Source organism: Schistocerca nitens, chromosome 11 (assembly GCF_023898315.1).
Source record: "Schistocerca nitens isolate TAMUIC-IGC-003100 chromosome 11, iqSchNite1.1, whole genome shotgun sequence".
In the NCBI taxonomy this organism is placed as follows: domain Eukaryota; kingdom Metazoa; phylum Arthropoda; class Insecta; order Orthoptera; family Acrididae; genus Schistocerca; species Schistocerca nitens.
The window spans coordinates 113,782,407-113,799,611 of NC_064624.1; the positions used below are offsets into that span (position 1 = coordinate 113,782,407).

The 17,205-nt window shown below is 42.2% G+C and overlaps 1 protein-coding gene across 1 annotated transcript in view; it reads left to right on the plus strand.

The window, feature by feature from the left end:
* Nucleotides 1–1,517: 1,517 nt before the first annotated feature.
* The window catches only part of LOC126212689 (ankyrin repeat domain-containing protein 65-like), a 256,124-nt gene continuing 240,436 nt past the window's right edge, over nucleotides 1,518–17,205 (plus strand). Inside the window, exon 1 of the mRNA XM_049940105.1 lies at nucleotides 1,518–1,588. The gene's annotated coding sequence lies outside the window, so the exon portion shown is untranslated. The remainder of the gene's footprint in view (nucleotides 1,589–17,205) is intronic.

Below are 17,205 nucleotides of genomic sequence, written 5' to 3' on the forward strand. Positions count from 1 at the left end.
CAAGGGAACCTCCCCATCGCACCCCCCTCAGATTTAGTTATAATTTGGCACAGTGGATAGGCCTTGAAAAACTGAACACAGATCAATTGAGAAAACAGGAAGAAGTTGTGTAGAACTGTGAAAAAATAAGCAAAATATACAAACTGAGTAGTTCAAGGCAAGATATGCAACAATAAGGACGATAGGAACGTAGGAGCGCAGTGGTCTCGTGGTAACGTGATCAGCTGTGGAACGAAAGGTCCTAGATTCAAATCTTCCATCAAGTGTAAATTTTAATTTTTTATTTTCAGTTTATGTGACGAACTGTTATGTTTTCATCACTTTTTTGGGAGTGATTATCACATCCACAAGAAAACCTAAATCGGGCAAGGTAGAAGAATCTTTTTACCCATTCGCCAAGTGTACAAGTTAGGTGGGTCGACAGCATATTCCTGTCATGTGACGCACATGCCGTCACCAGTGTCGTATAGAATATATCAGATGTGTTTTCCTGTGGAGGAATCGGTTGGCCTATGACCTTAAGATGAAATGTTTTCTGTTCCCATTGGAGAGGCACGTCCTTTCGTCTACTAATCGCACGGTTTTGCAGTGCGGTCGCAAAACACAGAAACTTATTACAGTGAACAGAGATGTCAATGAACGAACGGACAGATAATAACTATGCAAAAATAAAGAAAGTAAAATTTTCAGTCGAGGGAAGACTTGAACCAAGGATCTCTCGTTCAGCAGCTGCTCACGCTACAACGCGACCACGGCGCTTCTAAACACACTTTGTCCATGATGTTGCTTATGTGGCCCATGGACTACTCAGTTCGTATATTTTGCTTATTTTTTCACAGTTCCACACAACTTCTTCCTGTTTTCTCAATTGATCTGTGTTCAGTTTATCAAGGCCTATCCACTGTGCCAACTTATAACTAAATCTGAGGGGGGTGCGATGGGGGGGTTCCCTTGTTAGTGTAAGTTGGATTAAGTAGTGTGTAAGCTTAGGGACCGATGAGCTCAGCAGTTTGGTCCGATAGGAACTTAACGCCACCACCTCGGTTGCATCTACTACAAATTTGTCAAACAACAGTGAATAACTAATGCGTAACTATGAATACAATTGAACATTGATAGCACTTTAACGTTCTTTAACGACAACTTGTTACATCCGTCCTTCACGTCCGGCGTAGCAAATGATCGAGGCGAATCGCGACGGAAAATCACACCCGTCCTCAACCCGTGACCAAAATACAGCGTCTTCTTTCATCTTTGCGTTCTCAGGAAGCGGTATTTGCTAATCGGTTTACGAAGCCCGGTTTTCGGAGACCCATTTAGGAGGGGGTGTGTGTTACCAGCTGTATAGCGCGGGACGAGATGAACGGCCTGTGGCGTGGATGGGACGCTGCCTGCCCGGCCGTGCCGACACCGACGTCGACGTCTCGCCCGCCCTGCCGCAGCCGTTCCCTCGACTGCCTGGCAACGCCGCCCCGTGACGTCAGAGCTGGGTGGGGGCAGCCGCGCGCCCCGGCTCCCTGTGCGGCCCAGTTCACAGTTGACTGTTGAGGGAGCGGCCGAGAGGACAGGAGCGTGCGACCTGACAAAGGTAAGGCGGCCAGCTGGCTACTGGAATTTCAGGAAGCTGCCCATGTTCTGCACGCTTTTGGGTGGTTAGTCGCGTAACTCAATAAGGGCAACGTCGAGGAACTGCTCTTGCCTAATATATTGTCTTACTTTTAAAAATCACGATGGCTACGAACAAAGGGGTCGCGAACAGGGTGTTAGATTACTGCTTTGAGTGTTCAGTAATTTATTGCTCGTTATTTATCGCCTTGCTCCAGTCTTTTAACCGGTGAAAACTTGAGCAAGAATAAGGTAGAACGGATGGAAAATACCGCCACATTCAGTCGGCTAGTATTTCGATGGCAGTGTAGATTTCTCCAGAATTCTCGTACCAAAGGTATTTAATATGAAAACCTCGCGTTCTTGATTATGTTCGTAGGACGCAAGTTTGCGAAAACCATCAAACTCGGCACTTGTGACTGGGTGAGTTTTATGGCGACACGACGTCTTCTGCCACTGATTCGACAGCTGTGGTTGTCTGTCACACTGGACCGCCAGCCTGGAACCGGAGGTCTGTTACAGGTTGCCTATCTAGCGGTTTGCAGGGATGACAAAAATTTGTTTTTCAATATTTCGCTTACTTTTGCCGACTTTAAACATCTAAAATGTTGTCCTACCGTACTCATTCAGAGGTATAATCTGACATTACGGGGTCCACACAGTAACATAACTACCGCAGTTGGTAACTTGGGGTGTCTCGAGGTGACGTATTTCATGGGGCTGAAATACGCGGACGTTATTCAGCCAGTCTTCCAGAATGACGGCAGTTAGCGATTTGCAATAAACTCCGGACGACATTTAAAACACTTAAGATATTTTTCGGTAACCGCCCCCCCCCCCCCACACACACACATACGTGAAGTAGCACATATTCGCCGCTCATGCGGTCACCTTCCGCATCAGACTTAACGTTTTAGTTTATTACTTCATTGCAACTGACTCTATATTACCAACAATTTGCAGACAGTGTCCACACACACCATACAAAGTGTCGGCAAAATTAACATCGTCGTACAGTTATGACGTCACACGTTTAGCCATGCGAAAAACTGGCTTTTGTTTTGGCGACTTCGAAAACACGATAAGAATAATTTCAAACCGTCCCTAAACTTTTTCTGGTCTACAGGCTTAACATCAAGTATTACACACGTTAAATCGTCTGCAAAGTAATCAGACGTCGGAAGTTGTTTTGTGCATGGGCATTCCGAATACTGTGTAATCCACTCGCGGATCACAACACGTGTCGCCATGCTGACGTGCTTCTGGCCATGAAACGCAGCACTCGCGTTCATTTCACTACTTTTACGATTCTCTGGAGTTGAGGTTGCGATGCGCGAGCGATTTGTTGCTTTGCTTAATATCCTGGTTAGACTGAGTCGAAGATTTGATTAGTAGTTGACGAATTGTTGAGAATTTATCGTAATGTTTGTGCCTCTTGAAGTAAACCTGTCGTATTGTTGTTCATCGTTCTGTGACGTCACGTCTCCTAGTTTCAGATTACTGATGAAAGGGAAGCGATAACAAACCACAATTTTTCTGCACTACACGACGCTGCAGCGCATTCTGTCCGTTCTCGTGTTAATATTTGTCTGATAAGAGAGCCTGGTGTGCCGACAAAGCAACGCATCGGCGATCTCTTTGAGACGCGTCGTGTTCTGCGTGGCTTGTGCTTGCGCATCAGTCGCATCGTAAGTGACGAAAGAATGAATACTACCGATTGTGAAACTGTCACCAACTCCTGTACTTGAGGTTCAAATGACACGATTAAAGTGCAGTGTAAATTTTTGTGTGCAGGCTATTGTCGACGGTAGAGTAGAGATTTAATTTCTCGTTTCCAGTGCAATAGTATCGAACGTGGAGGTAGATTTCTGTTGTCGCTTTCCGTCAGAGGAGTGAATCACGTCAGAATTATAACATTTGTAGAGAGATTTGCTAATTATATTTGACTGAAACCTATAGTAAATACTTCGTTTAGCCACTTACTGTTAATGAAGCCTTACCCATTATCTATGTTAAGTCTCTGTTTCGGAATTACGGGCAGGCACTAACGTCTTACTGACGCAGTGCTGAAAATGTGTATCAGTTAGAGTGCACATCGCCATAAAACGCAAATTTGAGTACCACAACTATATAATTTTCAATTTGGACAATCGGTGTGTTGATGTACCGGTTTTCGAAGTTAAGTTTTCTTCCCTTTCGCAGGGACAGTATGATTTGATAAAAGTCGCACGAATTCTGTGAATAATAATTACCCCGATATCGGTGCTCTAAATTGCTTTCTTTTGACGTTGAAGTTTGTGTGGTGGTTTTCGTATTTATACTGGTCTATCAGAAAATATGCAACGCAATTGATGCACACCGTATTAAAGACCTCTCCAAAACGTCTCGTGTGTAGCGAGATTAGTTGTGTCGAAGTGTGGGGAAATGTGACGTTGACGGATGAACAGTAGCCGCAGCAGAAAAACAGTTTCATAAAAAGGCCGCCAGTTACTCGCGAATGTGTGGAATCCACGCTTTGAGTCACACATCGATTGCCCGTAATAGGGCACTGAGATCACTTACGTCTTACGAGTGTGTACAGTGTTTCTTGGTGCTTTTAATTCTTTAGGTGTTTTGTCCACGAGCAAAGTGTGTGACAGTTGCGTAACTTTCCTCAGTGCGGTGCTTCACACGGTACTTGGGCCGCCAGTAAACGCGACTCACAAGGGGACGCCGCCAATTGTGAAATTCAGATTAGATTTATACTGCGCATAATAAAAGCTCATGGCCAGAGGTGTAATGTGGCAAAGCACCAAGATGTACTTCTCAGCCGTTGTCGAGAAAATGGACAGGCAAAAGAAACCGTTCCAGTGAAATACTCTGTACGATGAATAGTTTTCTACAGCGTCGTGGCGCAGCGGTAAGCGCTCTGGTTCGTAATCCGAAGGTCGCCCGTTCGAATCTCGTGCCATGCAATTTTTTTAAAATTAGTTTTTGTAATATATATATATATATATATATATAAAAACTATGAATGAATTGCTTATGCATGTTGGTGAAGGCGGATCGCTCTCCAATTGTACCACCTCCATTTTTCCGTTTGTTTAACAGGGTGTACCAAAGCTCTCACGTCCGCACTGATTTTCGACGATGTTATAACTTGCGCTAGGGACCGCATCTACCTTCTTTCGAAGTTAGCAGGCAACTACGCTGTTATGCGGCTGCTCGTTTCGGCCCATTCAACATCTGTCCTTCTTGTGTAACGGGCGAGTAACGGAGTTTATATTTCATACCTGCCACAGCAAATTTGTGTTCGTGGGGTCTCTGTTCTAATTTGAACGTTTGACTTACGCTATATGTATTTGTTTCGGAATATCGTTTCTACGTCTTCCGTTAACTATACGTGCTTAACATTATGAAGACAATTATAACATTTGTGAAATACAACTTTGTTTGCAAAAAACATAATGATGTTCAAAGTCACCAGTTTTTCCACGAGAAACGACTTTCTACAACTTATTATATGCATAATTGATATATATGTGTGTGTGTGTGTGTGTATACACATTTGAATTACAAAAAACAAATACTAAAAAAATTAAAGGTTGCATGGCGCGAGATTCGATCCGGCGACCTTCGGATTACGAACCCGAGCGCTGCACCACGACGTTGTAGAAAATTATTAATCGTAGAGAGTATTTCACCGCAACGGTTTCTTTTGCCTGTCCATTTTCTCGACAACGGCTGAGAAGTGCATCTTGGTGGTTTGCCACATTACACCTCTGGCCATGAGCTTTTATTATGCGCAGTATGAATCGAATCTGAATTTCACAATTGGCGGCCTCCCCTTGTGAGGTGGAGTCGGTGGCGAGGCAGCGCCCTGACGCGAGGCTGGGGCAGTGGCGGGGCTCCCCCACTGGGTGGCCACACACTGACGTTCAGACACCCGCGGAGGTCCGGCGTGGGCATTTAGCTGTCGTATGGCCGCGAAGCTCGGTAGCTATACTGATGCGTCAAAGGGGAACGAATTTACACTGGAAAGAAATTATTTCCAATTTTGGAAATGTTTCTATAAGTAATGGATTGGGAACGGAACGTGGGCAGCAAGGGCGAAACAAGTTGAGGAACGCAGAATGTTGATTTTATTATTAACCGCCACTTGCACAATTCGTTCAGTATGAGCACCGGAGATGTTGCACAGCGAGAGATTGGCACCTGGTAACGAAAACTGGAACAAATTTTTTCCAGCGCAGACTGGTATCGCATTAACGCGTTAGCATGTCTACCAAGTTGCGTTGCCATACGATACTTACAGACCACAGTGGACATCGGCGAGTAGGTGCATTTTACTTCCGACGAGCCGCCTCTGTCGAAGAAAAAAGCGATTGGCGAAAATTTCGCTGTCGCCTGTGTGGCGCGTTTGGTCATAAACCATTCAGTAGTCAGTTAAAAGGAATCTACAGTTGTCTGACTCCCGTCGTGTGTTTCATTTCTGTTAAAGGACCAACTCTCGGTACGTTCTGTAAACACCCGTATCTTCAGTACAGGCGGCTGTCTGAACTGGAGTAGGTCGCAGCTGCCGATACCGGACTTCCACAGTGACTCGTGGCGTAATGATGTGATGTGTGACGTCACACACACTTACGGACACAACAGAACGCAGTGATATTCTCATAGCTGCCATATTTTTTGTAATGTATGCTGTGGTGGAAAAGTCATCTGTTGCATAGCCCGAGGTCTAGGCTAGGCCGACAGGTTACAGTATCGTTGTAAGTTACTGAAGCCAAAGAAACGCAATGTTATAGTAACAAGAAATCTTACTGTGGCACGTATTTTACGCATGTTAGATTTCGAAGAGTGTTCCATGTCCATTTTGATGTCACGGGTCGAAATAAGTTGGAATCGGCACTATTTCTCACTAGTGGGCGCCGTTCGTCCCTAGTGTAAAGGCACGCCGGCCGGTGTGGCCGTGCGGTTCTGGGCGCTTAAGTCTAGAACCGCGTGACCGCTACGGTCACAGGTTCTAATCCTGCCTCGGGCACGGATGTCCTTAGGTTAGTTAGGTTTAAGTAGTTCTAGGGGACTGATGACCTAAGCTGTTAAGTCCTACAGTGCTCAGAGCCATTTAATTTTGAACAAGACGCGCGCAGCCTCTGCAGGAAGAGGGCGTCGGTGCAGCCAGCCAGCCCCGCACGCCTCTGACACGTGAGCACGGCACCCCGGGGGAGTCCCCACGTCCCAGGCGAGTACAGTAGAGGTGGGCCAACTGAAACACGTACCTGTTTCGAAACAAATAAAACAATACAATGTAATGTTTCGATACGCTGTTTCGAAACAGTTTGTTTTGTACTCTTGTAGACCTAACATTGTCATTGTGTACTGTATAAATATTTCCGTATAAACACAAATGAGATGTGAGAGTGCTAATTACATCGCAGAAAGTATGAAACTTTCACGTAGGTGTCTTAACAGTTTTATATTTCCTGCAGCAAATGCGCTGCTTTCGTGTCGTGTGACTTTTATACTTTTCAACTGGCTGAGGACAGAGTCGATATGTTTGACATAGATTTTCCCAAACTCCTTTCCCCGTATTGTAGCTCCTAATTTTGATAGTTTTATGAGTGAAAATCTGTACGAGCTCTTGAAAAGGCATATCATGAGATGTAATTTATTGAGATAGCGTTCTGGGAAGCGAGGCACTGAAACAAAATTTATGAGTGTGCCACTCACTCTTTTCTTACAGTTAAATTTACCATTGTTTGTCTCTCAGAGCAGGCCTGCAAAGTGACTGATTCACACAGATCAAAAAATTGCCATAACAGACTGGAGCATATAACGCAATGGTCAAGTATGGCAGTTTTTCATCAAACATTAGTCAGCTGGGTACAGCTCATAATATGTAACCTGATAGAACTGGAAAACATGTTAAAACATGGCAAGGTGACTGAAACCCAGAGATCGGTATGTTTCCTTGAAGTATAAAATACAGACTAAGATTTAAATAATTCATACGATTCCATCCTCAAGTTTAGCAGTTACTGTATTAATGGCCTCATTACTCTGATCTGACAAGGGGAGGCCGCCAATTGTGAAATTCAGATTCCATTCATACTGCGCAAAATGAAAGCTCATGGCCAGAGGTGTAATGTGGCAAAGCACCAAGATGCACTTCTCAGCCGTTGTCGAGAAAATCGACAGTTAAAAGAAACCGTTGCGGTGAAATACTCTCTACGATTAATAATGTTGTACAGCGTCGTGACGCAGCGGTAAGCGCTCGGGTTCGTAATCCGAAGGTCGCCGGATCGAATCTCGCGCCTTGCAATTTTTTTTATTATTAGTTTTTTGTAATATATATATATATATATATATATATATATATATATATATATATATACTATTAATGAATTGCTTATGCATGTTGGTGAAGGCGGATCGCTCTCCAATTGTACCGCCTCCATTTTTCCGTTTTTTAACTGGGTATACCAAAGCTCTCCCGTCCGCACTGATGTTATAAGTTGCGCTAGGGACCGCATCTACCTTCTTTCGAAATTAGCAGGCAACTATGCTGTTATGCGGCGGCTCGTTTCGACCCATTCAACATCTGTCCTTCAAGTGTAATGAGCGAGTAACGGAGTTTATAGATCATACCTGCCACAGCAAATTTGTGTTCGTGGGGTCTCTATTCTAATTCGAACGTTTGACTTACGCTATACGTATTCGTTTCGGAATATCGTTTCTACGTCTTCCGTTAACTATACATGGTTAACATTATGAAGACAATTAATAACATTTGTAAAATACAACTTTGTTTGCGGAAAACATGATGTTCGAAGTCGCCAGTTTTTCCACGTCAAACGACTTTCAACAACTTATTATATGCATAATTGTTGCAACTGTTTGCCAGGAATTTTGTGTGTGTGTGTGTGTGTATACATTTGAATCACAAAAAACAAATACTAAAAAAAAAAAGGTTGCATGGCGCGAGATTCGATTCGGCGACCCTCGGATTACGAACCCGTGCGCTTACCGCTGCACCACGACGCTGTAGAAAATTATTAATCGTAGAGTATTTCACCGCAACGGTTTCTTTTAACTGTCGATTTTCTCGACAACGGCTGAGAAGTGCATCTTGGTGCTTTGCCACATTACACCTCTGGCCATGAGCTTTTATTATGCGCAGTATGAATCGAATCTGAATTTCACAATTGGCGGCCTCCCCTTGTGAGTTTTTAAGTCTGACAGTCACTTTGTAAACCTTTGCTTAATAAGACAACTTTTGGCAAGGTTACATTTCTTTCGCTGCTAATTTCTGTTGTGACTTGCACTAAAGAAAATAGTATTTCACAAGATTTTTCAATACCTGACCGTTGGACAGTTTTGTTTGTAAATCCGCACTGAAGATGGCGAGGGTGTAAAGGCTCTTTGATTTTCAAAAGCCTGTCAAACATTTCATACAAGGAATTCCATCTCGTAGGGCAATCTTGTTTCGGCGTTAAAATAGGGACGCCCATTTGCTTCCGAATATTGCGTAATTTCTCAAATGCTTGAGGACTTCTTTTGAAAAATTCCGTTATTGACTTCACTTTTGCTCTTGTCTCAGTAATTGGTTCAAGGCTTACTTCCACAGTTAAATTCAGTGTATGTGCAAAACAAGGTACATGCCACCATTTGCACATCATCACTGCCTCCACCAAATTAGATGTACTATCTGTAGTGCAATTTATAATTTCATTGGTAATACCCAAAGCTGATATCACATTTTGTAATTCACTGGAAATGTTTTTAGCTGTATGCTTGTTATGGATATCAAATATGACTTGCGATTGCAGTTTTCATTAATGAAGTGAGCAGTGACTGCAATATAATTCTCATTGTTCACAGATGTCCATCTATCAGTCGTAATGCAGATGTAGGATGTAGCTTGCACTGCAGATCGTACTCGTGTTAGGGTGTTGTCGAACACTTGAGAGAGAGAACTGTTGGAGACGGTTTTTCTACTGGGGGTAAATAGTTTTCATTTATAAACAAGTCACTTTTCTAAACTCTTCACTCTCAACTATTCTTTAACATGTATCAACATCCATTCGTCTATTTTGCCTCGTTTGGATGAAGGTACTGCTCTTATTGCAAATCCAGCCATCTCTGTGTACCACACCTACCCAGAACTGAATCGGCAGATTCCTGAACAATTGCTGTGGGAGTTTAACTGGCTTCGTCACTTTCCACATTCATAAAAACTGGTTTCGACAGAGTTTCACTTAAATTGACTGTTGGATGCTAATGTCCCAAAAGTCTGTTTAAGCAAGAGGTTGAACTATTAAACGACAACACTGCCGAACGTTTCCTCAGGATTCATCCTCTTAAAATAATCCCACACAGTGCTTCATAACGCCATAGCTGAAGACAGTAGAACCACCACGAACGGAACTGGAGGCGGGAGCAAACTGCAGAAAAAACGGATACGCTACTGGGATCCCCACATCCCGTTAGTACGGGTAATATACCCATCCAGCTAAATTCCATGCACACAAAGGAAACCATTGTGGAGAATAGGCACATTAACTATACTCACAAACAACGCCACGTAATTCGAATATATAACGGGAAAAATTTTCGTCCCTCAAGGTGTTTCGAACCATTACGATATAAATTTACCCCGCTTCCCAGCCCTTCCCGTTCACCAGAACACCACCAGTGATACATCAGGCAGCTTGCTTGCAGTTATACCCACATCAGATTTACGTATATGTCTTAAAACTGCCACTCGACGCCTTTTTTATTCAAGATATTGTAGGCTTACTTGCGTTTTTCGATATCATTACTGTAAATGAACAGAGAAGCGTATGTTATAAAATGTGTAATTTAACTGAATGATTTTCACACATTTATTATTTTGAATGTGAATAGTGTGCGTTATTTTATTGTTTGGTTACTGTTTATAAAGTAGATATTACGCCATTTCGGAATCGGGCAGTCAGCTAGAAACGAAGTTTTATTTTCGGAAATCTTAAGCTTCATGCTCTTGTTCGTGAAAAAGATTTCGACACTCTTGAAAGTGTATCATGAAGTGATATGCTATATGTGTTTCAGTATCTGTGCCCGAATCTCATCCGACACAGAGCGGAATGAAACATCTCTGCTTCTATACAATTTGTCCATTCCACGCTTAAGTGGAGGGAAACAGCGTTGTTTTGAAACAACGATACAGTTTTTGTGTCTGGCTCGAGATCGAATCTGGTTCCGTTGTTCGAGACAGGGCAGAATGAAACACCACTGTTTGGAAACACAGAACCACAGCCGTTTCGAAACACTGAAACAGTTCCACGTATCGATACACTGTATCGAAACATAGAAACCAGCGGCCAAGTCTACAGTATAGATCGGGCTGTTCCGTCCACGGCTTTGTTTCGTTTGCTCTGTTTTATTACATCTCACTATTAAGTTACCCTTTTTCGTGTGCTTTCAAATTTTCGTTAGCTCATTGGCCGAGTGGTCTAAAAAGAAACAAAATGGATCTGAAGAATATTCGCGCGCATACTTACGACGCGAGTAACAATCAGTATGGCTTCTGAATAATACAATAAATAATCGAGTTGAACTTTTTATTGCTAATGTTAACGACGAAACGTGCTTTCCAATGCAGTGGCAACACATATTGATTACTAATGGCCTTCTGTATAATATTAATGTTGATTCTAGAAACAATATAGTGGAAATAATAGTGCACTGAAGCCCACATTCTATCGCTACATTCCCGACAACAAACATCCTGAGAAACTATAGTTCAGTTGTTTTATCTTGGCGGCTCGCGCATGCCCGCCCAGACGCGGGAGATAGCTGCGTTGACAGTTGCAAACGACGCACTGGCCAAGAGAAGCAGCGCCATAGTATAGTATAGTTCCCAAACTTACGTTTAGGGGGGAGCGCGCAGTTTATGAAGTAAAGCCACCACGGCCGCATTAAGCCGTTCGCTGCTACAGAGACGTGCTCCCCGCATTTTGTCATCACTGCACTGCTCGCCTGTGCAGAAACATGGTATTGCCACTGATTTGACACACTTATCATTAGATTTCACAAAAACTATTGGGCCCAAAAATTTGATTTTTACACATCTTCTTGACTGATACCTTCCCCCCATAAATGACTTAATTTTGTTTCGATGTTCAACGCAGTTATTGTGCAGCGTTAAATGTAGTAAACCATTGCACAAAATTTTGAACAGTTTGCAGAGATTTTGAACAGTTTGCAGAGATTTTGAACAGTTTGCAGAGATTTTGAACAGTTTGCAGAGGTAAAAGTCCATAGCGTATACTTTCCGTATGGTCGATTTCAGTTGCCACAATGTTGAGAATGAAATCTGGAAAAGATACCTAAATTTCGTATAAAATTTACTGTATAACAATATCTCATTTAAGTACCAGATAGGTGTCGTATGTAATATTGAGAAATATTCCGTCTTTCGCGACTGTAATAAAACTTTTATTTACACCGGGCGTTTGGCTTTATTTTAAATCACTTCAATCAATCAAAAGGAAGTAGGCAAAACCATTAGGACTTGAATATACCGTCTATCAGTGAAGTGCTCTGAGCTATGTCAAATATAATTTATGTGTGTGGCACACACAAACAGCATTTATTTGCTAAAACACTGGTCAGCCGACACAAGCGTTGAATATTGTGTAACCGCAGCACAAAACTAGGAAAGGTGACTTGGCAGTGGAGGAGACAAAATATTGTCCACTGAAGATGCTTCAAAAGAGAGAAATGCGTCTGGTCTAAATAAGACGCTTATTACAGTTGCAGAAGAGGGATATGTTTCAATACCATTGTAAAACTGCGACTGTAACAAAAACAAGAATGAACGTATTATTGTGTATGTGCCTTACCTTTCATTGTTGTCAATCGCTGCGATTGTCATCTGCATCGCTGTAATCAGTGTCGCGTTCCGAATCATCAGGTCTTAGAGTGATGGCGATGCGTTCAATCAGATTGTCAATTACAATTTCCCTTTCCATGTCCTCCTCCTGTAGCCTTTGTGCATGCCGAACACATTCAGCCCACGCTGAAGGAGTAATTCTGTCTAAGTGCTTCGTGCAAAAGCCTTTCTGTATCGGCAATTTTAAATGTCACTTTTCGTTATGTGGCATACCCTTTCACTTGTGCCCAAATTAACTCTATCGGATTGTAGTGACAATGACACGGTGGCAAACGCAAAACTATATGTTTATGTTCCTGAACAATACAATCGATTTCATAAACTTTTGTGCGAGGCTTATGGAGCGCTACAAGTTTCAACATTTCGGCGCGAGTTTGGTTTGCAGTATGTGTTATATTTTTACTTGCAAGCCACAACATGATATCGGCTTTTTTGTACTTGTGGGCATCTCGTCAACAGCGGACTGATAACTCGCATTGTCCATTACCATCACCGAGTTTGCAGGCAAGTAAGGGAAAAACTGATTCCTAAACCACAATTTAAATGTCTCTGAGTTCATTTCGGAATGATAATCCCCTGAATTGCTCTTTTTTGCCCGGAACACTAATTTGCTTTCTGGAATGAATCCGGAAGCAGAACCACCGTGAAGCACAACTATTCGTCCACCTTTACCAACTGGTACTTTAAACCCACCCGAACCATCACTCATTTTCCAACACGCTTTTCTTGTGTGATTTTGGTTTACCCATGTTTCGTCCAAGGAAAAAATGTTCTTATTCCCTGATTTTCTTACTTCAATAATACGTGTTAAGAACTGTGCCCATGAAGCAGCGATATCACTACGTTCCATTAAAATCTTTCTTTCGTCATTTGTATGTACATCTTTGAATCCAATATTTTTAAGTATCTACTCATCGAAGGCATGCTACCATTGAAATTTATGGTTTCACGCATTTTTACAGTGATGTTTTTTTATAGTAGGAAATTCGCCGATGTTGTACATTGAACCGCGAATTTAAATTTCAAAACCTTTTCTTAAGAATTTACTTTATTTACTAGCGACTCATCAAGAATAAGAACATTAACACATTTAATCACACTATGTGAGCGTGGAAGCAGTTGCCAATGGCAAACAAATTTTAAAAAATTTGTAATAAATGGAAATTTTATTCCTAAAAGCCCTTTTTTTAAAACAAATTTAAAATTATAATCAGACAGCCACCAGTAGATATCAAGTTACAATTTATTCAGAGGCAGAAATAACAATATTTTTATAGTATGAGCTTCCGGGCTGAGAACCTTGCCGCTCCCATTTAACACGGCCGTAATCACGACCGCTCACAACAACCTCTGAAAGATACAGTGGTGCAAGTCTGCAACACACCAGATAACTTTGGACAAGTTTTAACAACTCACACAAACACAAACTATGCACCCCGTAAGAGGGATGGAGATGGTAAAAAACACTCACATTAAAAATTATTTGCTTCCGAAAGTGCAACTTGTTTTTAAAAGAACTCTTACAGTGGAAGGGTGGCAACTTTATATACTAAAATGACCAATTAAATAAAATCCATGAAATGCAGTTTACATAAAATATACCAACATGCCCTACATTACACAGGTACCAGCTCGCAAGATGATAGGCAAGATAAAAACAGATTTCAGGAATTCGGCCTTTACACCTTAAGCAATTAATTCGGTAACACCGAATCCGACAAACATGACAGAAGCAGCTATTAACGTACGGCAGACCGACAGACAGACACTGCCTAACAAATGCGGACGAGAGACAAACAAGCAAGCTGGGGACGAGAGAATGAACAATAAAACAAGTAGAGATTAACAAGTAACTGAAACAATATATCACGAGTCACTTCTAATAAGTGCGATTTCTGGCGAAGACTTGGCGCAGCACCCCCAAAACGCTGCCAGCCGCTTCAACGGACGCAGGAAGGCGCGCCGATCTCCCGTCTCACGGCGTCGCAGCTCGCACCGACCAGACCGACGTCCTGGGTTGACTCCTGTTGCTCTCGTGTCGGCCGCGAAGCCACTACCCCTCGCTTATACGGCGCGGCCCACTGGACTCAAGTGGCGATCTCACATGCGCCGACGCTCAAGGTGGACAAGTCATCTTGGAGCTCATAGCGCCCCTTAAATGCACCCACCAGAGGGAGACACAAAAGCTAAGATTGCCACAGCGGCGCCACCGCTAGAAACGGAGGGCGACTGCTTCACACTACGCGCTGCGGCGCGCTCTTCAAAACAGCATCTCAAAAGTGGGCTTCCACCGGTCTCCGTGGATAATTTTCCTTCATTGGCAATCCGCTGAACGGTTCTCAAGCTAACGCCTGTCGATTGTGCAGTGCGTTCCTGAGATCTGGCGACGTCTGTGATAGGTCCACCGTTTTCTGCTCCGCGCTTGAAAAAAGCATGTATCCTGTGCATAACGTCCCTCATCTGTTTATGGAGAGTTTGTCGCTTACCACCATCATCAGCCATGACAACTTGCAACAAACGCGGTAAAAATTCACCAAATAATAACTACAATCACATTTAACACTCGCACTCGGCAAGACATTCACAGCTGACCGCTCAGAAAACTGCTGAACACTCATTGGCTGTCAGGGGATGCGTGACGTCAGGTGCGTAGAACGAGCCTTAAATAGACCGCAGTAGTTCATGGTTCCAACTATACAGAGTGTTCATTTTAATTGGAGACATTGAAATATCCGAAAATCTACACATCGGATCAAACACATTTATAACTAAAATTCGTTTGTCACCGAGGGGGACATCCAATGATGCCAAATCCGACGAATTTGTGGTCAAATTTGTTATAATTGGATGCCCCCTTCCGAGAGGAACTAATTTTCATTAGGATGTGTTTTGCTTCTGTGTGTCGTTTTCAAGAGATTTCAATGTCCTCGTTTGAAATGAACACCTTTTATAACACGAAGAGTGTTTATAAATTGGGAAATATTCCATCTTTAGCGGCTGTAATAAATCTTTTATTTATACCAGAGTCGTTTCGCTTTTTTCTAAAACGTTCTGATTAAAACAAAGTTGGCGAAGTACACAAAACTGAATTGTGGACGTAATAAAACATACAAATTAAATTATATTGTCAGTGAGGTGCGGTGCCCCAACAATTTGTGTTTGTCACAACGGACTGCAAATACTTGCCAAAATATCGATCAGTCGACGAAAACATTGAATATGATGTTTCAAAGCAGCGAAGCAAAGAATTGCGTCAGACAGTCAAGTAGCTCGGCAACGTACGAGCCGAAATTCTGCTCTAAATAATACTTTTAATACTGTCGCAAAAGAATATCTCAATATGAATAGTAAAACAGCGGCTGCGGAAGAGAAGATATACAAACAAAACAGATAACATGAATACTGTATGTGTGCCTTTTCATTGTTTTTAATTGCTGTGAAAAGAAATATTGGAGGACAAAATTAGAAAAACCGAAATCTTATTATGATTATAAAGAAGAGACAAAGCACCAGAAATTTCAAAAAATTACACTCTGACGAATAAAATTCATGAAGTAAGACATTTCGATATTGTTTTTAAATAAAGAAAATATCAAGCACCCAACAAGGTTTGAACTCAGAACTTTTCGATTAACAGTCAGACACCTTAACCATTACTCTAACAATTTTTTTTCTTTTTTTCTCATTTCGTTGTATATTGTTCGTTGAATTTGTTCGGGGCGGACGTCCGATGACACCCGTTCAGGCTCACTCAGTTTTTTACTACAGAGGGTAGCTAACCCTCTGACCGAGCAGTTCAACACAACTCCTGGAGGACTCTAAAATATCACGCAAAATACCGACAAACACTGTTGGTATTTCGTCAAAGTACAATAGGAAATAAACCATTACCGCTGTTCTTTATTGCGAAAAAGCGGTTCGAGAGAAGATACAAACACCTTTTCTTGCTATCGCCTGAATTAGGAGGCTTATTGCTTGTTTGGTTTAATTAATTAATAGAATATGAAGCAATTGGTATAAAGAATGCTTTTTTCCAAACTTTCTGTAAAGGAAAGTCTGCTATCAAGACATTGCTTTTGTTCAATTGCTTTATTGTTAACCGCCATTTAAAAGAAACTTCGTTTCTGTACAAGATATCTAATCCTCACAATCGAAACTTCCTGGAAGATTAAAACTGTGTGCCGGACCGAGACTCGAACTCGCGATCTTCTGGTAGAGCACTTGCCCGCGAAAGGAAAAGGTCCCGAGTTCGAGTCTCGGTCCGGCACACAGTTTAAATCTGCCAGGAAGTTTCATATCAGCGCACACTCCTTTGCAGAGTGAAAATTTCATTCTGGAAACATCCCTTGACAATCGGTTTTTCTCTGGAGATGTGAAATTATCGAGAAAATTTTTCCATGCAAACTGGTACTTCGGAGCTTCGTGTTCGGACACCACACTTCTAGATGGAAGCCAACAGTGAACTAAACTACAGATTCAGCATGTTTTCAGTGAAGAATAAATAAACGAGAGGCAGAATCATTCGTGAGTGGTAACGAAAATTGTGTATATAATGTGTAGAAGTCTGCTCTATTGTAGAGGTCCATCTGCTCTTAAAGGAACTTCGGATCAGTTACTGTGGCACTTCGTATGTTGTAATCGAAATTTCAGATAAGGAAGGGAGCCATCCGTCACTGATACTATAA